Source organism: Capricornis sumatraensis, chromosome 5, assembly GCF_032405125.1.
Source record: "Capricornis sumatraensis isolate serow.1 chromosome 5, serow.2, whole genome shotgun sequence".
NCBI classification, from domain to species: domain Eukaryota; kingdom Metazoa; phylum Chordata; class Mammalia; order Artiodactyla; family Bovidae; genus Capricornis; species Capricornis sumatraensis.
In genome coordinates this window covers 69,379,163-69,405,851 of record NC_091073.1, presented here as the reverse complement: position 1 = coordinate 69,405,851, position 26,689 = coordinate 69,379,163, and the positions used below count along the sequence as shown (strand labels likewise).

At 39.0% G+C, this 26,689-nt stretch overlaps 1 protein-coding gene and 1 non-coding gene across 3 annotated transcripts in view; one reads left to right on the top strand and one right to left on the bottom strand.

Annotated features, from left to right (window-relative positions):
• Positions 1-26,689, bottom strand: part of PDE1C (phosphodiesterase 1C) — a 539,914-nt gene that overhangs the window by 153,167 nt on the left and 360,058 nt on the right. The gene's annotated exons all lie outside the window — the stretch shown is intronic.
• Positions 19,534-19,605, top strand: TRNAG-GCC (transfer RNA glycine (anticodon GCC)). The gene has a single exon. It is a non-coding gene; the product is annotated as a tRNA-Gly (tRNA).

Below are 26,689 nucleotides of genomic sequence, written 5' to 3'. Positions count from 1 at the left end.
GAATGATGGCACTAATGATGAACAGTAATTTTTATGAAACCATTTCATTTCTAACAAAAATATTTAAAATTTTTCAAGAAAAAAAGACTTTTTGAAGGAAATAAAGCTTTTGCAAATATTGGGGTAATAGGATGTTACAAAGAAATTGATTTAAAATACCAAAACAAACTTTCCATAGAGCACAGAAACATATCTGAAGATAGATGCAATGATTAATTTTCAATAAATTTTACTTTACTTCCTGCTAGGTGCTCAAGTCCAGAGATCCCCATATATTTTTCACAAATATACCATAAAATACAAGGGAAAAATACTTAATCTTATGGACATCACAGATAAATTAATTCAACTGGTGAGTGAGTGAGTGAAAGTCACTCGGTCATGTCCAACTCTTTGCAACCCCATGGACTGTATGTCCATGGAATTCTCCAGGCCGGAATACTGGAGTGGGTAGCCTTTCCCTTTTCCAGGGGATCTTCCCAGTCAAGGGATCGAACCCAGGTCTCCCACATCACAGGTAGATTCTTTACCAGCTGAGCCACAAGGGAAGCCCAAGAATACTGGAGTAGGTATCCTATACCTTCTCCAAGGGATCTTCCTGACCCAGGAATCGAACCAGGGTCTCCTGCATTGCAGGTGGATTCCTTACCAAATGAGCCATCAGGGAAGGAATTCTAATGATCCAACTTTTTATACACTAGTACCCCAGTGAATTGTAAATGGCGCTCAAATACCATGAAGCCAAACTCTTAGATCAATTCCTGCATTAATAATCAGTGTAAAACTTGTCAATAATTGAGCACTAGATACTATAGTCAGTCTATACATTACATGATAATTGTAAGAATTTAAATATCAAGATAGTCCATTCCCCTGCCAAAGTTTCAAAGTGAAAGTGTGAAATGAGAAGACTGTTTCCTTAAGGGAGATTTCTCCAAAGACGGCAGCCTGAGTCAAACAAGAAAACAACTGACCACACTAATTTATTATTACTATCTAATTGTGTTTTACCTGGAGGAGGCCATGGCAACCCACTCCAGTATTCTTGCCTGGAGGATTCCTGTGAACAGAGGAGCCTAGGGGGCTACAGTCTGTGGGGTCACAAAGCATCAGACACGACTGACCAACTAAGCACAATTGTGTTTTACAGTTGCCCATGGCTGAGCACGGAAGAATTGATGCTTTTAAACTGTGATGCTGGAGAAGACTCGTAAGCCCCTTGAATTACAAGATCAAACCAATCAATCCTAAAGGAAATAAGCCCTGAATATTCATTGGAAGGACCGATGCTGAAGCTTAAGCTCCAATAATTTGGCCACCTGATGCGAAGAGCCACCTTATTGGAAAAGACACTGATGCTGGAAAGATTGAAGGCAGGAGGAGAAGGGGATGACAGAAGATGAATGGTTAGATGGCATCACCAACTCAATGGACATGAGTCTGAGCAAACTCCAAGAGATAGTGAAGGACAGGGAAGACGTGCTGCAGTCCATGGCGTCGCAGAGTAGAATCGACTGAGTGACTGAACAACAACGAATGTCTAGGGATGTCTAGGAAATTACAGTTACAACTGTAATCCAAGGGCCACCATTAATGCTTACTTAATCAGTTCTTTCATTATCTCCACCTTTGAGAAAAATAAGATGTAGACAAGATAGAACGTGATCATTTCCCTCTTAAACATATTTGACCCATAATCTTGGTTTCCCTGTATTTATTTAACCACATAAGGAGAGCAATGAATTTACACTCATAAAAAAATTTAGAAAGAGTGAGAATTTTCTCAATTTCATGAACAAGCTTCTCAGTGCTTAACAACATAGAGGGCGCTCTATATATTGAAAAATGGTTGTCCTTCCAGCTCCACACCAACCCAAGACAGAAACTGTGTCAACTTGGATTGACACAGAACTGGGTAATAGAAAAAAAAGCATTTAATCTCTCAGTTTAATATATATCAAAGGGAAACACAAAGCAAAATGAAAAAGCGAACAGTAACAATTTTAAATTTTAGTGAACTAATCATTTTAAGGTAACTATGATGAAATCATGCTTAGATTGTTTTCATTTCAAATTATTTAAAAAGCAACATTCAAAATGGATTAAAATAGATCTTTATGGTAGATTTTAACATTTTTTCATTGGGGGTTAAAATGAATCTGTATTTTGAGACATTGCTCTTACAACATGAAATTTGCAAGCTGAAAATTCACTGGAAAAAAATATATATGATTACAGAAATTTCTTTTAAATTTAGGGTCCTATGAAACTTTTAGTTTTGTAGACTTTCCTGAATGGAAAAGAATACACAGAATAGGAAGAATACACAGAAGAACTGCAAAAAAAGATCTTCATGACCCAGATAATGACAATGGTGTGATCACTCACCTAGAGCCAGACATTCTGGAATGTGAAGTCAAGTGGCCTTTACAAAGCATCACTATGAACAAAGCTAGTGGAGGTGATAGAACTCCAGTTGAGCTATTTCAAATCCTAAAAGATGATGCTGTGAAAGTGCTGCACTCAGTATATCACCAAATTTGGAAAACTCAGCAGGGGCCACAGGACTAGAGAAGGTCAGTTTTCATTCCAATCTCAAAGAAAGACAATGCCAATGAATGCTCAAACTACCACATAATTGCACTCATTTCACACATTAATAAAGTAATGTTCAAAATTCTCCAAGCCAGGCTTCAGCAATACATGAACCGTGAACTTCCTGATGTTCAAGCTGGTTTTAGAAAAGGCAGAAGAACCAGAGATCAAATTGCCAACATTGCTGGATCATGGAAAAAGCAAGAGAGTTCCAGAAAAACATCTATTTCTGCTTTATTGACTATGCCAAAGCCTTTGACTGTGTGGATCACAATACACTGGGGAAAATTCTGAAAGATATGCGAACACCAGACCACCTGATCTACCTCTTGAGAAATCTGTATGTTAAGTCAGGAAGCAACAGTTAGAACCAGACATGGAACAACAGACTGGTTCCAAATAGGAAAAGGAGTACGTCAAGGCTGTATATTGTCACCCTGCTTATTTAACTTATATGCAGAGTACTTCATGAGAAACGCTGGGCTGGATGAAACACAAGCTGGAATCAAGATTGCCAGGAGAAATATCAATAACCTCAGATATGCAGATGACACCACCCTTATGGCAGAAAGCGAAGACAAACTAAAAAGCCTCTTGATGAAAGTGAAAGAGGAGAGTGAAAAAGTTGGCTTAAAGCTCAACATTCAGAAAACGAAGATCATGGCATCTGGTCCCATCACTTCATGGCAAATAGATAGAGAAACAGTGGAAACAGTGGAAGATTCTATTTTGTGGGGCTCCAAAATCACTGCAGATGATGACTGCAGCCATGAAATTAAACGACGCTTACTCCTTGGAAGAAAAGTTATGACCAACTTAGATAGCATATTCAAAACCAGAGACATTACTTTGCCAACAAAGGTCCGTCTAGTCAAGGCTATGGTTTTTCCAGTAGTCATATATGGATGTGAGAGTTGGATTATAAAGAAAGCTGAGCAACGAAGAATTGAGGCTTTTGAATTGTGATGTTGGAGAAGACTCTTGAGAGTCCCTTGGACTACAGGGAGACCCAACCAGTCCATCTTAAAGGAGATCAGTCCTGAATATTCATCGTAAGGACTGATGTTGGAGCTGAAACTCCAATACTTTGGCCACCTGAGGCAAAGAGCTGACTCATTGGAAAAGACCATGATGCTGGGAAAGTTTGAGGGCAGGAGGAAAAGGGGATGACAGAGGATGAGATGGTTGGATGGCATCATTGACTCAATAGACATGGGTTTGGGTGGACTCTGGGAGTCAGTGATGGACAGGGAGGCCTGGCAGGCTGCAGTTCATGGGGTCGCAAAGAGTCAGACACGACTGAACGACTGAACGACTGAACTTAACTGAACTGAATCATCATCTTATTGAAAAACGTGGTAAAACACTATGCTGAATTTTTTAGAAATTATTCTCTTATATATTAAGTGAATATACCTACTATAGACTAGATACTATGCAAGACACTGTAGAGAACAGAGGAATCTAACATGGACCTTGGTCTCGTACTGCTCATAGTCCAACAGTGTGAGTTCACTATAGATACCAAATGACTTCTTCCATTTAATAAACATTTTAAGACTGTTAATGTACTTTATATTGTTCTAAACCCAAGGAGACAAAAGCAAATAGGTCACAAATTGACAATGTTCTATTTGGTTTTAGACATACAAATAAGAGACAACATTTCTATTTTCATAGATTAAGTATGATCACTAAAATATATAATCAGGTATCAGTAGACCTAGACTTTGCTATCTTGACTGCCTGGACAAAATCAAATCAAGATAAAATGTTATGCCATCTATTTTTTTTAACTTAGAGATGCAAATTTCTATTTGCCTTTTTTTTTTTTCAAAATTATTCTACCCATGGATCTGTAAAATAACTTCCCTCTACATTTTAAAAGACCCTGATGCTGGGAAAGATAGAAGGTAAGAGGAGAAGGGGACAACAGAGGACGAGATAGTTGGATAGCATCACTGACTCAATGGACATGAGTTGAGCAAGCTCCAGGAGATGGTAAAGGACAGGGAAGCCTGGTGTGCTGCAGTCCAAGGGGTCACAAAAAGTCAGATATGACTGAGCAATTGAACAACAACAACAACAACATTTTAGAGCCACTAAAAACTTTGCCACTTCAACCCGACAGTGGCAACTATACAACTTAATGCGTATGAATTTCTGTCTTGTTTTAAAGCCTTTGTGGTTGATCACAGTGGACATTAAGTACATTATGTTGGATGAATAATAAATGTGAAACCAAACATTTTAATTTAAGTACATCTTCCTCTTGGGTGTAAAATGAATACAAAGTGGGTCACTATCAGTTTCTTCAAAATCTTCATATCTCTGAAGTCATTATCTAACCATAAGCTTCTCTTCTTTATGTTAAATATTCTCAAGCCATTTCTTCACAAATACCACATTTAACACCTTTAATCATCTCACTCAATCTTATACAAATCTTCCAGTTTCTTCAGGCTCTTTTCAAAGTGCTAGTATCATGAGGTTCTAATTAGTTATTATCTCTCAAATGTCAACTTCTCTTAATAATTCCTAAGAGCATATTAACTTTTTATATTACAGTATAAGCTTGGATAATGCTCAATATGTGAATCCTGTCTTTGCTTTCGCTTAAAACATATTAGCTATATGTTCCCCTGGAGAAGGGAAAGGCTACCCACTCCAGTATTCTGATCTGGAGAATTCCATGGACTGTACAGTCTATGGCGTCGCAAAGAGTCAGACATGACTGAGTGACTTTCACTTTACTTCACTTGACTTTATGCAGTGAAATACACTGTCTTTTGATTAGTATGATCGAGGAAGGTGTATAGATCAGAATCCCTATGCCCTTGGCCAAGCGTACAGTTGAGTCAATGGTATTTGTTTCTGCCAAGTCCATGGCTGGTACCATACAGGCTTAGAGGAAAAGATGCAAGAAGCTTCCAGTTGAGTGATGGAGACAAGCATTCACTCATGCACCAACGAGTGAATAAGAGAAGGGATAATCCAGCAGTCCAGCATGTGGCCTTTGGAGTTTAAAGCCTTCTGTTCCAAAGCCTGGCTTTTCCATTTACTAGTTGTATAACCTTGAACAAAGTTGTTCAAACTCCCAATATTTCCATTTCTTCTTTGGTAAAATAGGAATAATAAGAGTATTTACATCATAGGTTAGGTGATAATTACATAAAATAACATATGTAGAGAGTTTAGCACAGTGCTTTTAAATCCTCAGCATGTGTACATAAGTGTGTGCGCATGTGTGTGTATACTTTGTGGTAGGCATTCTGCTAGGTATATAAATAACTATGTTGCAAGGCAGAATTTTAAGAGAGAGAGAATTAAACTGAGAGCAAGAACAGATTTTGAGAGTAACCCAACTACCTTCTGGTATGTCAAGAGTATGTGTATGCATGTGTTCAAAGATAACCACAGAGGGTGAGAAGTTCTGAATCTATGGGTAAAGGCAAGATAAATATTCTTGTCCAAGGAAGTCAAGAGCAAGCAAAGTGGCATCCAAGGCATATTATATGGGAATTCAATCTCACCTGCATTCCTGTGCATAACTTTTCCCTTCCAAACCATGCAGGCCTCTATAGATAGAATTCACTGTGACTCATAACTCATTCTTTACAGAGACTAGCACCAGGAAAAGTCGGCAATCATAAAAGGTATTTAATAAATTAGAACCTATAAAACTTTATGGGAAGCAGGTGTTTGAGTCCCATTTTATGGAACACAAGCCTAACCAAAAGGGTTATATGAACTATTGTGAGGTTGTTCTGCCCATGAACAATGATGGGAATGTGATCACATGCCCCACAAACTAGACTATGATAAGTCTCCTGTTGTTAGGATAATGCCATTTATACATCTATTTATAATTTTATATCCTCCCTTTCATTTTATTCTTCATTGAAAGTTAATGTATTGCAACTCATTGGCAGGCAATTTGTTTTAGGGTAAAAAAGTAATCTAATAAAAAAACAATAAAATCTGTGAATGTGAAAAAATATCCCCAAGATATAAGCAGATTTATTATACATAGCTGGAAAATTCATCTCACATATGAAGGCATTCATAAAGTGAGTTAATGTCTCTGTGCAGAAGTTCATTGAAAATATACTTGACAGAGTCATTTACTTTCAATATCAGAAATCACCAGAGAACAGGTGAAAATTACTCCTACAAGTAAGAAGTATTTATATACAGCCAAATAACTAGAGTAAAATAAAACCATATGGAATAAAACAGATGAGAGCATGAAATAAAGGGGGGTAGGGAAAACAGAAAGATGTAAAACAATAATTTAAAGACAAGGTTAAAAAGAACTCAGTAACCACATGATAATTTAACTCTAGGACACATAATCTTGAGGTTATTTGACAACTCTCAGTAGGTAAATCCCTAAGAAAGTGATATTCAGTCATTTCATAATACTGCTCTTTAACCTAGAAATTTCTTTGGGATCTTTAAATTTACTTTTTGAGATCATGGGTCAAGCTTCCCATGCAAAGATTCAATACCGTTTTCTTTAATTGTTGCTTCTTGATGAAACAGTTCCTCTTTTATCACATCATTAATTTTGGCGCCAAGTTTTGAAGATGATGCTGAGGTTCACTCTCAGAGTGGGCAGTGGAGAGCCACAATGCCCCTGTGCAAACAGTACATGGGGGTTCTCACTCCAGGATCCTGCCACCACACTCTGGGCATCCACCACCAACAGGGCACATCACAGTGTGCTGCAACGGTCAGCCTGTATGCCTCTGTTGGCTCTGTGCTGTGCCAAGACACACAAGGACTGAAAGTCAGGCCCACGGCCTGAAGAAGCAAACAGTCTGACTTTGCAGGATAACCTCATGTAGTCCTCAAAACAAATCTATGAAGTAGCTAATATTACTCCTATTTCACAGCAGATAAAAAAGGCTTAGTTTGTTTAACTCTACCAAGGTTATACCCCTAGAAAGTGATAGCATCTGACTCCAGAGCCTGTGTTTTTAATCACATCATTCAACAAATAATACAGACTGAATGATTTAACAAAAGATTAAACAAATAAAGAAGACATACTAAAACAAACTAAATACCATGATCATATTCTTATTTAGGTTCTTGAGTTTGAGAAAGGATATTCTTAAATTTTGGTTTTTAGATTTCCCAAGTTACAATCAATAGATCCCAAAGACCATGCCCAGTATTATGAACACCGCCACCCAAGGAAGGAACTGAATGGAAGAAGAGAAATATTAGCAGGTAGAGACTGTGTCCTCAAAATACTGACACAATTAATTATACATTTTAAATCTTAATTTATAAACTGACCAAACTGATGCAAAAGGCATCTTTTATTCATTTCATTGACTCTGTCAGTTAATTGATGTTTTATAAGCTCAGGCAAAATAATGTAATAACATCAAAGTATCATTAGAAACCCCTTCACGGATCACAGCCTTGTCAGGGTGAAGGGACTTGCATAACAATGAAGCTAGAGTCACAAACTGGAATCAAGACTTCCAGGAGGAATACTAACAACCTCAGATATGCAGATGATAGCATTCTAATAGCAGAAAGTTAAGAGGAACTGAAGAGCCTCTTGATGAAGGTGAGAGAGGAAAGTGAAAAAGCTGCCTTGAAATTCAACACTAAAAAAACTAAGACTGGTATCTAGCTCCATCATTTCTTGGCAAATATATGGGAAAAAGTAGAAGCATTGACAGACTTTATTTTCTCGGGCTCCAAAATCACTGCAGATTGTGATTACAGCCATGAAATTCAAAGATGCTTGCTCCTTGGGAAAAGAGCTATGACCAACCTAGACAGCATATTAAAAAGCAAAGACATTGCATTGCTGATAAAGGTTCATATAGTCCTCCTCCTGCCCCCAGTCCCTCCCAGCATCAGAGTCTTTTCCAATGAGTCAACTCTTCGCATGAGGTGGCCAAAGTACTGGAGCTTCAGCTTTAGCATCATTCCTTCCAAAGAAATCCCAGGGTTGATCTCCTTCAGAATGGACTGGTTGGATCTCCTTGCATTCCAAGGGACTCTCAAGAGTCTTCTCCAACACCACACTTCAAAAGCATCAATTCTTCAGCATTCAGCCTTCTTCACAGTCCAACTCTCACATCCATACATGACCACTGGAAAAACCATAGCCTTGACTAGATGGACCTTAGTCGGCAAAGTAAATACAAACATAGGCAATAAAAAAAATTGAACTTTGAGACAGCAGGATGCATCCAATAGGGCCCTTTTTAAGAAAGACAATAGCTAGCTGGCTAGAAATGATATGGAAAATATATTTTATTTTTTGCACAAAGAAACATATTTAACAGGTAACCACCAAGGATGACTGCATAGATTAGTACTCAAATGTTTGCCAGCATAGTTAAACTTGATTTTTATTTTCATGACCCAAAGTAGTTGGCTAGAACAAGTGTTTCATATTTCAACCTGTAGTTCCGGTGATCAAAAACCATTAGGGGTGCCTCCCTGGTGGTTCAGTGGTAAAGAATCCACCTGCCAATGCAGGAGACATGGGTTCAATCCCTGGTCCGAGAAGATCCCACATGCTGAGAGCAGCTAAGCTCATGGGCCACAACTATTGAGCCTGTCTGTGTTCTAGCCCGGGAGCTGCGACTACTGAAGCCCATGTGCCCTAGAGCCCGTGCTCTACAAGAGAAGCCACTGCAACGAAAAGCCTTCGAACCACAACTGGCGATTAGCCCCCACTCGCCACAACTGGAGAAACGCCCACTCGGCAACAAAGACCCAGCACAGCCAAAAATAAATAAATAAAATTAATTTAAAAAAGAAAAAGCACTAGGGCTCAGAACTCCAAATGTCCTGATTTACCACATAAATTTGAGGACACAACATCCCAGATCTCAGATTTCTTTTTTGGAAAGGAATGGTGCTAAGGGTTCACTATCATCATCATAATTAAAGGATCCATATATTTGGGGCTTTACCTTATCCCACACTATTTATAACTCATAAACCTATTTTCACTTTCACTTTAGCTCTCTGTGTGGTACACAGTCAAGGAAAATTTTTCAATGAAATTTCGATGCTGATTAAAAGAAAAGCAATCCCCAGGGTACAAGCCAATCCTTTGTAGCAGCTGTGTCCAGCTCCATTTTATAAAGGAATGGGCTGGGGCAAAAAGCACTCAGAATAAATAAGCAGTGGCCAGTTGGGGTCATATAGAAGGAGGGAGGCTAATGGTAACAATTAACATCCTGCCTGAAAGAGTTGGGGTCAAATAGAAGGAGGGAGGCTAATGGTAACAATTAACATCGTGCCTGAAAGACAAACATAAAGCCTGGAGTCAGAAGGCCGGGAGTGATGCAACAAGTGCCTTCGACTATGGATGAACAAAAGAATAGCAGACAAAATACACTGGAATGAATAGAACAAGCAGTGGGCTGACTTGAGGTTGAAAGGCAACCCAAGTGATCATATCAAGTCTGGAATTTGTGATCTGGGGCCAAAACAAGAATAGTCTGGAGTAATTTCAAGAGATGGCATTGGCACCCGTTTTGAAGGACCAAGTGCATACCAGTATTCATCCTAACACAGAATCCTCCAATCCCAGCCTCCTAAAACCAGTTCAGCTGTGGCTACTGAACCGGATTTACATGCTAGTTTGCCATCTTCCCTTGTGGCTCAGCTGGTAAAGAATCTGCCCACAATGCAGGAGATCTAGGCTCCATCCCTGGGTTGGGAAAATCCCCTGGAGAATGGAAAGGCTACCCCACTCCAGTATTCTGGCCTGGAGAATTCCAGGACTTTACAGTCCATGGGGTCACAAACAGTAGGACACAACTGAGTGACTTTCTTTTACTTTCACTTTGCCATCTTTGTTTATGAGCACAAAGACAAGAGTTTTTAAAAAAGAACCTCCACAGTCCACTTCATTAATCTCTCAACTTGCCACCTTCCGCCTACATCTCAGGTTGTATGCCAGTTAAATCTACAACAGCTATATTTTTAAACCTCATTATTATCACTGCAATTATCCTCATTCCTTCTTACTGACACTCCATACAGTTAGTCTGAATTCAGTCCAAGGCAAAAAAAAAAAAAGCATATACTAGCTTAACTAAATTCACATAAACATAACTCAGATTGTCTCAGAATCACTCAGATGATTTTTAAGCAGCTCCAGTCTGATTTACAGGTCAAATTCAAAGTTGGTTCTCTACCAAGTACAAATCAATTACACAAATATCTCCAAAACAATGAGAAAAGAAGTCAGAGGCCAAGACCTCAATTAAAGTATAGTCTACACTAGAGCATGTAGAGATTATCACTGGAAAAGCCTATGATATCAAGATAAATATAATAGTTGAGATTACACATGTAAAAATAAGCACAGGCTGAAATGCAAGCTTCATTACAATGAGTTCAGGGAATAATTTAGCAATTCTATATCCATCTTGACCCGTCTACATCTAAATGTCAATACACACCTTACTTTGTGTGTGTGTGTGTATTAAATAGGAATACCTGCACTTGCTTGACAATAAGAGAAATATAGTGAAAGGAAATAGTAGACCAAACATAGTACCTCACACTGTACCTATAGTCTATTCATTCTAAATGCATTTTTTTCAAGGCAAGGGTACACGAGTAAAGCAAACTGATTCCTTTTCTCCCCCATTACCAGATGTCTTCTTCAATCATCACAAAGGTTGAATACTAAGCTATCAAATACATAAAAAGATATTATCTCAATAAACAACTTTGGTAAAAGATGTTCATGCTACATAGACAAATATAACTTCACAGTTATTTCAAGTTTCTTCTTCTGTTATAAATGCTGCCTTTTAGCATCTGTAATCCCAAAGATTCCTGTTCATTTGAAAACGGTTTGGAAGACAAGACTCAAGCTGACTTACAAAATACAGTCACTATTTCTCTGAAGCTACGAGAGGGTTTGCTCAAGAATAAACCCATTATCACTGAAAAACCACTTATGTGACAATGATATATATGTCTGTCTGTTCCTAAATATCTTCATTAATTTAGCTCTATTTACTTAGCCTCACCAAGATGGTGTCCATTCATTCATTCATTCAAATATTCACTCATTCCATTACCCCTCTAGAACTAATCCATTTGCTAGCCAAGACAGAACTTAAAGTTCCCCAAGAATCTAATCAAAAGTGATCCACATTCCTGTGTATATGCTGACCTTTAGGCTCTGAGCCTCTGTCTTTCAATAAGACCTGACCTTACCCAACAAGGGGCTTCTCTGGTGGCTCAGCTGTTTAAGAATCTGTCTGCAATGTGGAAGACCTGGGTTCAATCCCTGGGTTGGGAAGATTCCCCAGAGAAAGGAATAGCTACCCACTCTAGTATTCTGAGAATTCCATGGACTTATATAGCCCATGGGGTTGCAAAGAGTTGAACATGACTGAGCAACTTTCACTGTAATTTCACTGTATCCAATGAGAGTTGAACTTTCCATGTCCCAATCTCTGTCACAACAGCTCAACCCAGAAGCTCCCCAGCAGCCCCAGATCCAGGCTTAGCTTTGCTTTCCAGTGTTTCCAATATTCAAGGCTCTGCTGCTGAGTCACAGTTCTTCCATCCAGGTCTTGGCTGGATATTGCTGTAACTTCCTAAAAATCCCTGCCTGCCTGCTATACCTGCTGCTAAGTTACCTCGCCATGAAAACCTACCCGACCTCCAGTTATGATATTGACAAAATTGTCCTAGACTGATGCCACTTATGCATTTGGGGGGATAATGGTACCCACATATTCTTCACATTTCATTGAATCCATGAATTATTCTCTGGGCACGCTTAGCCTTAAAAGTCTATACTAACTTCTCTATGTCTTGGTTTCTTTATCTGTAAAAGGGAAATAATGTTAGTATATTCCACAGAGGATATGATGAAGACTTAATTGTTTATAATAATTAAATATATATACTTTATAAGTTTTGTAAGTATATAAAACTTAGAAACTTCCAACAGAGCCTGAAGATAATACATACTTTATAAGTATTAGTATTATGATTACTGTTATTATTGACTTCCTCCAGTAAACTGTAGGATCTCTGAAGATAAAGACTGTCTCTTTCATTCTTAAAACCCTTCAGATCTAAAGGGTAATTTGCATATCTCAGGCAATAAGTGGTTGTCAAGTAAATTTTAATTCCTAAGTACTTTAAAAAGATATCTAGAAATGCTGTATCTATCAGATAGCTGTTGAAAGTATGACCACAGAAATCCAATTGCCTAAACTTCCCTGGTGACCTAGTGGTTAAGGATCCGTCTGCCAATTCAGAGGACACAGGTTCAGTCCCTGGTCCCAGAAGAGTCCACATGCTGCAGGACAGCTAAGTCCGTGCAGCAAACTACTGAAGCCCGAAAGTCTAGAGGCTGTGCCCACAACAGAAGAAACCGCCGCCATGAGAAGCTCATGTACCGCAACCAGAGAGCAGCCCCTGCTCACCACTGCTAGAGAAACGCCAGTGCGCAGCAACAGAGACCCAGCACAGCCAAAGATAATTTTAAAAAAAATACACCCAACTGCCTACTTGAGGACATGAAGTCACCAAAATGGCCAAGAATGCAAGGCAGCCTTAAGCCCACACTGCTAGTTCCATACACCATCTTTACACCATACTGTTCTTGTGATAAGAGAACTAATACACTTACTTTGACCTTACGTTTTACGTAAATATACTTCTCCTTAGGCAAGGACAGGGCACAGGGTGGCTTTAGACATTGTTCATTCATTCATATATTTATTGTGCAGTCCTGTATCAGACTTTAAATTAGGTATAAGGAGACTACAGTAAACCAAACACACTAAAAGCATTGCCTCATTAAACTAACATTTTGTGGGAGAGGGGGAGAGAGAGTTTACACAAACAAAACATTACTTTATATCAAACTGTGATAAGTGTGAAGCATAATAGGGGCTTCCCAGGTGGTGCAGTGCAAAGAATCTGCCTGCCAATGCAGGAGACGCCAGAGACACAGATTCCATCCCTGCACCGGGAAGATCCTCTGGAGTAGAAAATGGCAACCCACTCCACTGTTCTTGCCTGAAAGATTCCACGAACAGAGGAGCCCGGCCAGCTACAGTCCATTGGGTCAAAAAAGAGTCAGACGCGACTAAGCAACTGAGCACAGCACTGTGAAGCATAATATTGAGGGGCTGTTCCTTTATGTCACCTGAAATGAAAATATCAGCTTACTTCCCATTTATTCACATCCCTTTCTAGAAGCCACTGGACCAGTTTTCTCCAACACCCAGTCGGTTAAGGGAAATGATTTGATGCTGAAATGGGTGCAATGCTGCTATTTTGCTGCCAATCCCTATGCTGAAAGTATATGCTTTACAACCTACCAGGAAAAAAATCCTAACTACCAGTTAGGAACAGAAATGTAAGTGGCCCTAGCAAGGTCTAGCAGGTCCAAGCAAGGCAGTTCTCCTGCATGGGAAAGGCTTCACTTCTAAGCCACAGGTGAAGTAACTGGCCCCAGTCCTGACCCAGGTTCCATCTCAAATACAACCACAAGATAAACAGAGAATCTGTTTGGGTGGGGATAATTCATTTTTACAAAGAAAAGATATACTAGGTTAGATTAGTATCTGCTCTAAGACTCCAGGAGTTTTAAAGAAAAAGAAGATTTTTTTAGTCATCAATTTCATTTTAAGGTTTTTGAGGTTTATGACCTTTTACCAATGAAACAATCACAGACGGGTATTGCTCTTTAAAGCAAATTGTGAGTCAGACCTATGACTCTCTGACCATTATGGTTCATTACACTGCCAAAATCAAGCCTTAGTCAAGTAGTTTTAATTCTCCAGCTCTATGAATAAGTCTGCTGAAGAAATATTTTGCTTAATGACATTAATTGCTTTGATACTGGGTTTGGGTACCAGGCTTTGATACAAGGTTTCTTCATCTAGTAACTGAGTGCAAAAACCAAACCTAACAAGAAACACATAAAAAACCATACAAATCAATCAATAATATTATTTTTCCCCGAATTACTATATTCAACCTACATTAAGGACCTGGCGAGCTATTGATCTACTCGTCATAACTCTGCATTTCTTCCAAATAACCATATTCTTCAATACAATTCTAATTTTGAATCATGACGTTTGATAATCAACTTGCCTTGCCAAATGACCTGTTAAAAATATCTATACCTCTGCTCTAGGAAAGCCTTCATTAGAAATGCTATATTGAATAGTTTAGATTTAAATCATTGTCCTGATTTAAACCCTGTGGAAATAATAATACGATAGTAAATAATATTGAGTGCTACTCACACTCCATACATCAAAGGCTGTCAAAAATATTTAGTATGGAACGCCTTTCCAATACTAAGCCCCAGAAGATTTACAAGAGGTCAAGGTGATTAGACCTCCCTAATTAAAATGCAAATTCATCTACTGATTTATCGTATCACACAGGCCCATGAATAACTACTGATTTTTTTAACGTGTCCATTTTCAATTTCAATGACAGATATTAATAAAATATGAATCAAACTCCCACCACACCTGTAGTTCCAGTGTCCTGGACCTTTTGTGTCACACTTTTCTCCCCTTCTGGCTGCAGAGTTTCAGAGCAGAACACCTCAAGACAAACAAATTTTGCACCAAACTGCCAGCTCTGAGGCAAAGCATTACTTATTTTGGTATATGTCCATACCATGCATGTATGCCCAGGTCAGCTCTGTAAACCCATGAAAACCCAGAGTAAAGACAAGAGAGTTGTTCAGCTGGGTATGTCGCAGAGGAGACGTGGGAGTCCAATTGTCCCTCCGACAATTGGAGCCTCCTCATGTCCCCAGGTCTGCAGTCTCTCTGTTGTTCTGCCCACAAAAGGGCTTGCTTCTTGTTACCTTCTCTTGGTGAAGGCATCACTGCTGTGTCCAGTCTGCTAAGACAGTGGCCACTAGCTTTCAACTTTTCAGGTGCTTTCCAGCTCTCAATTTTTTGTTGATATCTCTTTTTTTACATTTATGTCTTCTTCATTGCTTTACTGTCACATGGAAGGGTTTTATAAAGTAGCAGATGTGAACCTAAGTATTTAATCTGCTGTATTTTGCCAGAAGCCTCCACTGTACTATACACACTGCTGCTGCTGCTGAGTCACTTTAGTCTGATTCTGTGCAACCCTCTGGAGAAGGCAATGGCACCCCACTCCAGTACTCTTGCCTGGAAAATTCCATGGATGCAGGAGCATGGTAGGCTGAGTCCGTGGGGTTGCTAAGAGTTGGACACGACTGAGCGACTTCACTTTCACTTTTCACTTTCCTGCACTGGAGAAGGAAATGGTAACCCATTTCAGTGTTCTTGCCTGGAGAATTCCAGGGACAGGGAAGCCTAGTGGGCTGCTGTCCATGGGGTCGCAGAGTCGGACACGACTAGAGCAACTTAGCAGCAGCAGTGCAACCCTCTGGACTATAGCTCACCAGGCTCCTCTGTCCATGGAATTCTCCAGGCAAGAATACTGGAGTGGGTTGCCATTCTCTTCTCCAGGGGATGTTCCCAACCCAGGGATTGAACCTGGGTCTCCTGCATTGCAGGCAGATTCTTTACCACTGAGCCACCAGGAAAGCCCAACTATCTAGAATTCCAATTTAAATCTACTTGGCTCAAAATGGTTAACTTTTAAGGTAAACAGCCTAAGAAAAAGTAAAGTGAATGGGATTCCTTTTCTTCTTTCCAGATCTTCTGTTTTCATGAATCAGATTATATGCAAATAATAATCAGCGGCACTGCTGCTATGAATAAATTATATCAGGCTGGGACTTACGGATAAACCCCAAAGTTAAAATTTTAATATCTGGATAGTTACTAGTATCTTATTAAGATATTTAAAATAGGAATTAATGCTCAGACAACAAAAATCATTGAGTCATGGTGTCAGGGTATAACTCATACAACCCTAAATACAAGATGGTCAATATGGTGACCAATATGTGAAGCAAAAAGACTGAGGTTGATGGAGTGAAGATTACATGATAAGAGAACATCTGTTTCTTTCACTTGATCGTTTCCATTGCTGAACTTTTCTATTCAGTTTTTCAGTTCAAGTGTTTTCATTGAACCTTCATCGCTTCAATTTCTGCTTGGTTGTTTTCTATATATATTTTCTGCCTTGGTTGCATTTCTTTGTTCATGCACTGCTTTCCTGATCTCGCTGAGAAACTTTATTACCATTATTTTGAACCCTCTATTCCATAAATCATGTTGCTCTGTCCCATTATGCTAGGTTTCTGGAGATTTAGCTCACTGTTTTATTCGGAACTCATTCCCATTTCTTCATTTTCCTTGACTCTCTATGGTGGTTTCTATGCAGTAGATAAAACAGTCATCTCTTCCAGTCTTGACTGATTGTGTAGTCTTGTGCAGGAGATAAACCTCGGTAACCCACGCAGCCTGAGCCTCTATTCACCTCTCAAACCTTTGTGATCATTCAAGTGGCTTGCAGTCGTTGAGGATGTGCCAAGACTCACCACTATCCCAACGTAAGGATTATAGTCAGCACCTAAATGTAGGCTGGGCAGGAGCCAGACCCTCAGGCAAGAGCTAGGACATGACCCACTCAAACCCCTTTCAGGAAGAAACCCAGAGATGGGTGTTTTTGGCCTCTGCACTAAGCCCAGATGTAGAGCCACAGTGCTATCTGTCCATTTAACAACTGCTTCTTTGTTTGTTAATAGTCCTGTAGGACTCATGAACGCAAGCCCCAGTGACGTTCAGAGTTATGTGATTTGGGGGTCTATCCTTCTGGTAGAAGACGTAAAAGTTGCAGTGCTAGACATACGGTCCAAATGCTTTGGGAGGTGGGGATTCCCTCTCGATTTCACGTGCTGTGCCAATAGTGGGGTTTATGGTGAGAGCATGTCTCAGTCTTTACTACCCGATTTGATGTGGCTATTTTTCTCACTTTCTTGATATGTAGGAATCACACTAGTTTCTGAAATCCTCATAGAGGGACTTATCCATGTGTAGCTGTTTATTTGGTGCATGCATGGGAGAAAGGAACTCCAGAAGCCTTCTCTGTCACTATCTTATTCTGGAGTCTGAAAAGTTATTCTATATTCCTCAATGGAATCAACAGAATCAATATTGCTTCTATTATTAGTAATTATATTTAACAATTTAATTAACTTTTTTGAATATTTACTTCGTTATCAGCCATTATGTAAGGTGTTTGATGTACATTAACTCATTTAATCCTTATGAGATACCTATTATTAATCATTTGTTGCATAGGTGAGAAAATTGGAATTAAGAAAGGTTAATAAATAATTTGCCAAAGTTAGACAGATGATAAGTGGTAGAACTACAGTCTGAATCCTGTCAGCCTACAAAGTTCCCTTCATTATTATACTACCTAACTATGCTATGAAATTCCATAAAATGGAAAATGAAAAAACAGTCTACATTGATAACACTTAAGTTTTCTTTAAATACTTTCTTGTAAAATATCCTTGGCCCCTCTAAATACCTCAGCCTCTTACAAATACTTCAGATTATTTTGAGTAGACTCTATTTAACAATCTTAGGAGAATGTTCTGGAAATACCAATGGAATTGAGCTTTTAAAATGAAAACTCTCATTGCTCCAAGCAAGAAGTCTTTCTGAAATTAGAGCCAGATTTTGCTTATAATTTAATAGCCATTTTTCTCCATCATTTGCATAGTGATACAGATTTTATAGAGCTTTAATTCTGAATTTATATTCCAAAAGTGTCAATCTGGAGGCTGTAATCCTACTAACTTTTCTGTATGCCTATTTTTCTGAATGCGTATAAATGTTTATTTTCTTTAAGCAGCATATTTCAGAGGTAAAATGCATTCCAAAGGCTTTAATCTAAGCACAGGCTGTCGTAAAACTTCCCTGGCATATCTTTCTCTTACAGTTAACCAAATTACATTTGGGTATTTGAAGCAAATGAGGATATAACAAAGTGATTTGGGTGGACAAAATGTATGAACTTCATCCTGTTTATGGAGCATTTTTACAATTGTATAGGCTGACAGCTATGCTTAGAGAAATAGCTGAAGAAGCAAATAAAATTATTCATTCAGTGGTTTATAAGCAAAAGGGGGAAAGGGATGTTAATCTTCAAGATTAAAGTGTGGAGCCAAAAATGAGTTTTATTTTTAAAAATTCATTACAAAAGTCCTTGAAAGGATATAGTAAAAGACAATGTAATTGGGGAAATAGGTCCACTATTTCAGAATTGAAAGCCTCTGTCCCTTTTTTTTCCTTATCTCTATATAAAGACATTTCTGTCAGCTTGGGTGCATTTTCATCAAATCTGGAGTATACATTTGGGAAGCTATTGTCTAAACATAGACCCAAATGACATATGCTTTACTGACTTGGGCAGAGATATGTCGGGAGCAGTACTCTGAGCAGCTGATGCTCAAACACAGTAGGGAGATCCAAGCAATGTGCATCAATGAGATCCTCTAAACAGGGAAAATCTACAGGGATTTTAAACCAGAGCCCCCAAAACAATAATTTCAGTGGCAGATGCCCTGAAATGTCCTTTTGGCTTGTGTTGAGCTGCTTCTCACTTGAACCACCCAGCAGGATTCATGCACAGTGGCTGCATTTTAGCATCATTTGGAAACTTTTTAAAACCAGGGGTGCCTAGGCCCTGGCCAGACTAGTTAAACTGGAATCTATTGGTGGATGGGAGGAGATGGATGAGGAGGGCCCAAGATGATTCTAAAGAGCAGCTAGAGTTGAGAACCACTGGTTCAGGGTGAGTGGCAGTCAAAATTTAATAATGGTTAATGATTATCTACTGAGTAACATGGACGAGGCCAGCTAGTACTCTATAAAAGCATTTTTAGTTTAAAAAATTTTTATTGAGATATAGTTGATGGCAATACTATATGTTTTAAGTATATAACATAGTGACTAACAATTTGTAGGGTCATACTCCTCCCTGGTGGCTCAGACGGTAAAGCGTCTGCCTGCCGTGCGGGAGACCCAGGTTCAATCCCTGGGTTGGGAAGATCCACTGGAGAAGGAAATGGCAACCGACTCCAGTAATCTTGCCTGGAAAATTCCACGGACTGAGGAGCCTGGTGGGCTACAGTCCATGGGGTTGCAAAGAGTCAGACACGGCTGAGCAACTTCACTTCACTCCGTTTATAGTCATTAAATCCCTGTGTTATATAACATATCCTTGTAGCTTATTTTATACACATTAATTTGTACCTCTCATCCCCCACCCCTGTGTTGCCACTCTCCCCACTGGTAATCACTAGTTTGTTCTCTGTTATCTGTGAGCCTGTTTTTGGTTGAATTCACTAATTTTTTTGAAAAATTTTAGATTCCACATATAACTGATTTCATACAGTATATGTCATTCTGTCTGACTTATTTCAGCTGTACCATTGTAGTATAGTCTGAAATCAGGGAGTGTGAGTCCTCCAGCTCTGTTCTTCTTTCTTGAGAGTGGTTGGCTATTTGGGATAGTCTGTGTTTCCATACAAATTTTAAAATTATTTGTTCTAGTTTTATTAAAAAAGCCCTTGATATTTTGATAGGAATTGCATTCCATCTGTCAATTGCCTTGAATAGCATGGTTATTTAAACAATGTTAATTCTTCCAACCCATAAACACAGTATATCTTTCTACCTGTTTGTGTCATCTTCAATTTAGTATTTTATAAATTTTAAATGGCACACTGCCCATGAATAACTGAAATTATTCTATGTCAACTATATTTATCTGTGTCTCACGGTATACTTGCAAGAAGCTTAAACACTGAAAAGTTAGAAACTTGCATGAGATTAAAAGTGGGATTTAGTCACAGCAAAGTCAGGGTGAGGTCCACCCAAGTCTAGGGCTTATACCAAGGTACTCTCCAGGAGTAAGTCTAATAGTCTCAACTTTCTAAGGTGAATTTTTAGAGTCCCATTATTAATATTATGTAGCTTTGGTTTTAAGTCAACAGAAACCTGAATTTTAAAATCCAAGTGTGAGAGTTCTATGTTCTTAACTAGCAGTGTTTATTTGAGGGGTTTCAATAGAAGAGGCTAATACAGGGTCTCCCCCAAGTAATAAAGGCATCCATTTAATTTGCCAAAAAGATGAATAGAAGGTTCCTCTGAAATTTCCCATTCCTCCTGTGCCATCAGCTTTGGAATCCAACCTAAGCAACGAAAAACAACTCACTTGTAGCCTGTAGGCATATGACTGGCACTGACAGATCCCTGCCTTGCAGCATTTCATATAGCTTTGATCAACAAATCAATGATAGCCACAGGCACCTGGTTCATGTAAAAAGCCTTTCCATTTCCTCCACTGATCCAGCAGCTGCTCCTTCCTTCTGGGGACCCCACTTTCATATACAGGCGGAGTTCAGAAGGAGAACATTGTAGCAGTGTCTACTCGGATGCTTTCCTCATTCAAGGAAATGGGCAGTGCTCCATGCTCTATTCTGCTGCTGAAACTAACTGGAAAGAACAAGCATTGTCCTTTCCCCAGGGGGAAAAGGTTGGTGCTTATGGAGACAATATGCTCCTGCTATGGAAATAACTTTAGGATCCAGAAGAGTGAAGTTCAAACACAGGACCACCAACAAAGAAGGAGACTAGTCAGACTTTGTTACAGGGCTTCCTTGGTGGCTCAGTTGGTAAATAATCCACCTCTTTATGTGGATTCTTATTTTCCGAACACGGGAAACCAGAGTTTGATCCCTGGCTTGGGAAGATCCCCTGCAGAAGGAAATAGCAACACACTTCCTTTTCAGAGCATGAAAAGGGATGTTATATTTGATGTATAACTCTGCTGTAAGAGTTGTATGAATTTCAAAAATGATTTAATTTTTTAAAATATATTTACTATAATAAAATGTTTTGGGTAAAGAGCTCTAAGCTCCATAACCTTAGTTCACTAACAATGTCTTTATTGATAGGTATAATTCAGAAAACAACATAATAATGAATGTCATCTCTATCATTTATTCCAGTGGCACCTTTCTCTGCATAACATGTGCTGTGTAAAGAGTCTACGTTCACAGCACAACCTCTTTGAAGTAGAAGATTTGGGATATAATAATCTCCAGCAAATTCAATTAGCACAACCAAGAAAAAATTCACACTAGCTTATGAGTTAATGCCAGCTGGGTATATGGTAAAAGTGACTCACACTCAAAAGTGATCTAATTTGCAGTACAAATGAGGAAGAGCATTTTCTTCTTCTTCTTCTTTTTTTTTTTCTGAGCATTTTCTTCTTATGCCACCATTCTCTTAAGGGCCATGTGTGACCAGACTCTTTCTAAGAAAAAGTCATTTTTGTTGTTCTCAGATGACTGATAAGCAAGCTTGACTTCCATTCTCTGTAGGATCATTGTGGGTCAGAAGATCATGAAGGTCTGATTCTACAAAAAAAACAAGGTTCTACAAACATTTGATTTCAGGGGAGACAAATAAAAGAAAGTGAGAGATAATGTCTAATTTCATTATCAAAATGCAATGATAATACTGAATTTTTAAACTAAAAATCTTATTTCTTGAACACACATGTAAGAGTTAAAAGGTCAAGTTAATAGATTTGTCTTATGACAGAGGCAACAAAAACTCAAGTGTTTTCTTTAATAAGAGCCAGTGAATAAAGTTATCATTGATATATGGGTCTGTAAATTCTAAAACATTGAGACATTGAAATAATGAAGAGAAAACATCCTTGGTAGATGGAAAGAAACAAAAAGTTGCACATATTGTCACAAACGCCTTCATTTAGTTGAAATCAATATTTAAACAAAATTTTTGGCTGGCAACCCTTGGCCCTGGGCATTCTCTAATGCCTTAACAAACCAAATCATTACTCCAAATCTCTCCCAGAACCCACGTGCACACTTCACTCTATGACAGAACTTCCCTCTTACTGATTTCAGGGCACCAGTTCACTCTCCTCTGGCTCTTGCTTTTCACACTGAAGTTCATAAACCGACTCTCAGGACAAATAAAAATACAGTCATGCCAAGGTCAGAGAAATTCCACTGATAGGAGAGCACATTCATCAATTCATTTATTTATTTACAACCACCTACACTGTGGCAGGCCCAGTGTTAGGCCTTGGACACAAATATAATGACAAATATGACTTAGTCTCTTGTCTCAGGTGTTTAAAATCTGGTCAGGGACAAATAAAATGAATTGAAGTTAAGTCACATGTGCTAAATGCAGTATAGACAAAATGCTATGGCAGTCCCGGGATCCTTGGTACTAAAGCCTAATTGGCTCTGGTAGCTCCTGGTCATCAGGGCAGAACACCTCCATGGGACAACTAGTAGGGAAGAAGGACAATTTTACCTGTATCAGTACCTCTGCAATACCCACATTTGCATAAGTTGGGGAGTGGTAGGGCCAATAAGGCCTATTTCTACTTTTCACATTTTGATAGAGGGATAAGGATTCACCTCACTTCCTATAGGGGGACATAGGAGAGAATACCTCCCATTTGATATTGGCAACAACCTCTGTTCAGGTTTCAATTACTTCCAATAACCTACTTCTACAGAACTGATGCTTTCCAATTGTGGTGCTGGAGAAGACTCTTGAGAGTCCCCTAGACTGCAAGGAGATCAAACCAGTCAACCCAAAAGAAAATCAACCCTGAATATTCATTGGCAGGACAGATGATGAAGCTCCAATATGTTGGCCACGTGATGCAAAGAGCCAACTCATTAGAAAAGACCCTGATACTTGGAAAGATTGAAAGCAATTGGAGAAGGGGGTGGTGGAGGATGAGATGGCTAGATAGTGTCACTGACTTAACAGCCGGACCTGAATTTGAACAAACTGCAGGAGATAGTGGAGGACAGAGAAGCCTGGTGTGGCGCAGTCTACAGGGTTGCAAAGGGTCAGACATGACTCAGCAACTAAACACAACTTCCACAGAGACCATGTTCTACAGACCAGAAGCTGAGACGTGTGGTCTGAAAAGGATCCACTTTTTCCAAATAAAAAGCTTTGTACATTTGCATAAACAGCTTTAAAGGCCTAAGGACTAAATCTCATATAGCTATATACTTGCAAATAACTTTTATTAATTAGAAATGGCTCATAAAGTTCATTGCATGTGTTAGGACAAGTCAACACCTTCAAATTGCATTAATGTTAATGCTCCAAACAACTAATTAGAAGGACTGTTTCTCCTAATTCTGACAAAAGTTTAAGATTTCTTTCCTAGAAATCTTAAATAAAAAGCAATCAGAACGGAAACTCAACAATATGCTCTAACAAATCACATATTCATGGCACTCTGATTTCACTCCATCTGAGACAGAACCACTTTAGAACTAGCTTTACAAGAAATGTTGAAGGGACTTCTCTAACTGCAAAAGTAAAGACTGTAGCTAGAAACATGAAAAGTATGAAAGGAAAAGGTTCACTGGTAAAGGCAAATATATATAGGTTAAAAGACAAAAGTAATAAAAATCATCTATAGCTACAAAAAGTAGTTAAGGGATACACAACAAAAAAAAGATGTAAAATATGATGTCAAAATCAGTAAACACTGGGAAGGGGAGAGGATTAAAACTGCAGGGTTTTAAAATCCATTTGAACTTAACAGATCAGCAACTTAAAATAATCACCTATATAGGGTGAAGAACCATGCAGTTATACAAACTTCTCTGCAGCATAGAGAGGCTATTTTCTTGTTCAAGTAACTTCCTCCAAAGTAGCTTCTCCTCTTCTTCACTGCTGTTATTGTAATCTTCTGAGCATACTCACATCACTGCCGTTTTGCGGAAAGTCAAACTCAAGGTCAACTGAGGTAGGATATAGGAGAAGTCCTGGGCTATTCATCATGGTGATCTAATGGGGAGCTAGATTTGGAGTTTCTTACCACTTTCCCCTTCACCACTGTCTCTCCTGTGCTAAGCAACAGACAGCAGGAACACTGACCACTGGCTAAAGCAGTGGATGTGGAGCTAGGATCACAGATGCAGGAACTCCTGAAAACTAGGAAAGACAGCAATTGGCTGATACCCAGAAGACAAGTTAACAGCAAGCATCTCCTGGAGAATGTCCCCTCCACATTAACTGTAGATACAGTATGACAGGGAAAATGGGGGTTTTTAAGGACAAAGACAAAGATGAATAAGAACCACCGAATGTTTCAGGAAACCCATGTCAAACTCAATAGAACTAACTCCTCAGGAAATGCATCAAAGAGAAAATAAATTTAGAATAAATATATTTACTATTTTCAAGAGATGGAATTTGATATTATATCCATAAATAGATTCATTAGAGATCATTTAAATTAAAATGTTAAATACTGGAAGAAAACTAAATGAGAGACTAAAAAGTAAATAGTATTTAACTGAATAGAAACTTTGGGAACTGGAAGGAACTCTCCCAGAAGGCAAAGCAAAACAAAACAATACAGAGTTCCTCAATAATAAAGCAGTGTTAAAAGACATGAAGGATAAAGCAAGATATTTCAATATATGTATAACAGGTGCTCAGAAGGAGGAAAAAACAGAGGGAGACATGAAAGAATTTTAAAGGAAAAAAAAATTCCAGAGCTAAATACACAAGTCGCAACTTGAAAGGGCTCAGAACTGCCATGCAGGATGAATGAAACCACACATAGTATACTATGGTGAAATTTTAGAACATTAAAGTTATCAAAGAAGACAATAATACACAATTCAAAAGAGAAGAAACAAATTGCCTGCAAAGGTAGAGACTGACATCAAATTTCTTACTGTCACCCGGGTGCTAAGGAAGGAAGAACTACCCTCTTTGAATACAAACAGGACATTATTTTGAACTGGTATCCTCCCAAAATAAAATTCAAAGAGAAAGGCAAAAAAAGATATTTTTCAGACATTCTAGAATTCACAGAATGTATCTCCACAGACCATCTCTTAAAGAATTAATTAAAGATGGAGGAGCCTGGTGGGCTGCAGTCCATGGGGTCGCTAAGAGTCGGACATGACTGAGCAACTGCACTTTCACTTTTCACTTTCATGCATTGGAGAAGGAAATGGCAACCCACTCCAGTGTTCTTGCCTGGAGAATCCCAGGGACAGGGGAGCCGGGTGGGCTGCCGTCTATGGGGTCGCACAGAGTCGGACACGACTGAAGCGACTTGGCAGCAGCAGCAGTAGAAGGAAAGAACCTGAGAGAGAGGAAGATGTGGGCCCAACAAGCAGAGCAGGAGAAGAGGAAATACAAGGGGGCCCAGCTCTTCCAGGAACGGAAGGATAAAGCCCTCATGGCGTGACTGTGTTCCTGTATGTGGGAGGCCCAACTTTTCAAAGCAATATCTTTACTCTGGGGAAGTGCTCATCTAAGAATGCACCAGGCAGACCCTGGGCATGATATAGCTGCTCCCATGGGTAGGTGCGTTTGTCTGGGAGACTGGACACTGGCTTCTAGGAAGAGAGCTTAGAAATAAAAGTCTGCAAACCACTGTCCTTCTCCCAGGTTTGCATCTGTGCTCACATCCTTCAGATTTTCAACTGTCAAGCAGTGAAAAGTATGCTGACCCCTTTTCAAAGAACTCATCATTAGCCTCTCCAAATGGTGTGCTTTTTGAAACAGCATATTCTCTAATGAAATGGCTGTTAAAGATGAATACAGGGCCCCCCACGCTTAGTCACAGTCTCACTCTCCACAGTTTCAGTCACCTGAAGTAAATGTGATCTGAAAATATTAAATGGAAAATTCAAGAAATAAGCAATTCATAAGTTTTAAATTATGCATCATCTTGAGCAGTGTGATGAAATCTCACTACATCTCGCTTCATCCAGCCCAGAACATGAATCATCACTTTGTCTGGCATATACCACACAAAAGTGACTAGTAGCCATCTGGGTTATTCCATCAACAATCATGGTATGAAAGTACCCGTGTTCAAGTAACCTTTATTCTCTTTAATAGCAGCCTCACTCCTCGCTCCCAGAATTGAATCAAAGGGTATATCTGCTCTTAAGATCTTGACAGATCCAGAGAGAAGGTACCAAATAATGTCTATACTATACAATTTAATATGTAAATATTAAGGATTTTGTTGCCCTCCCAACATCCTCCTGTCAGTCATCCCTGATCAAAGTCTTTCAGACATT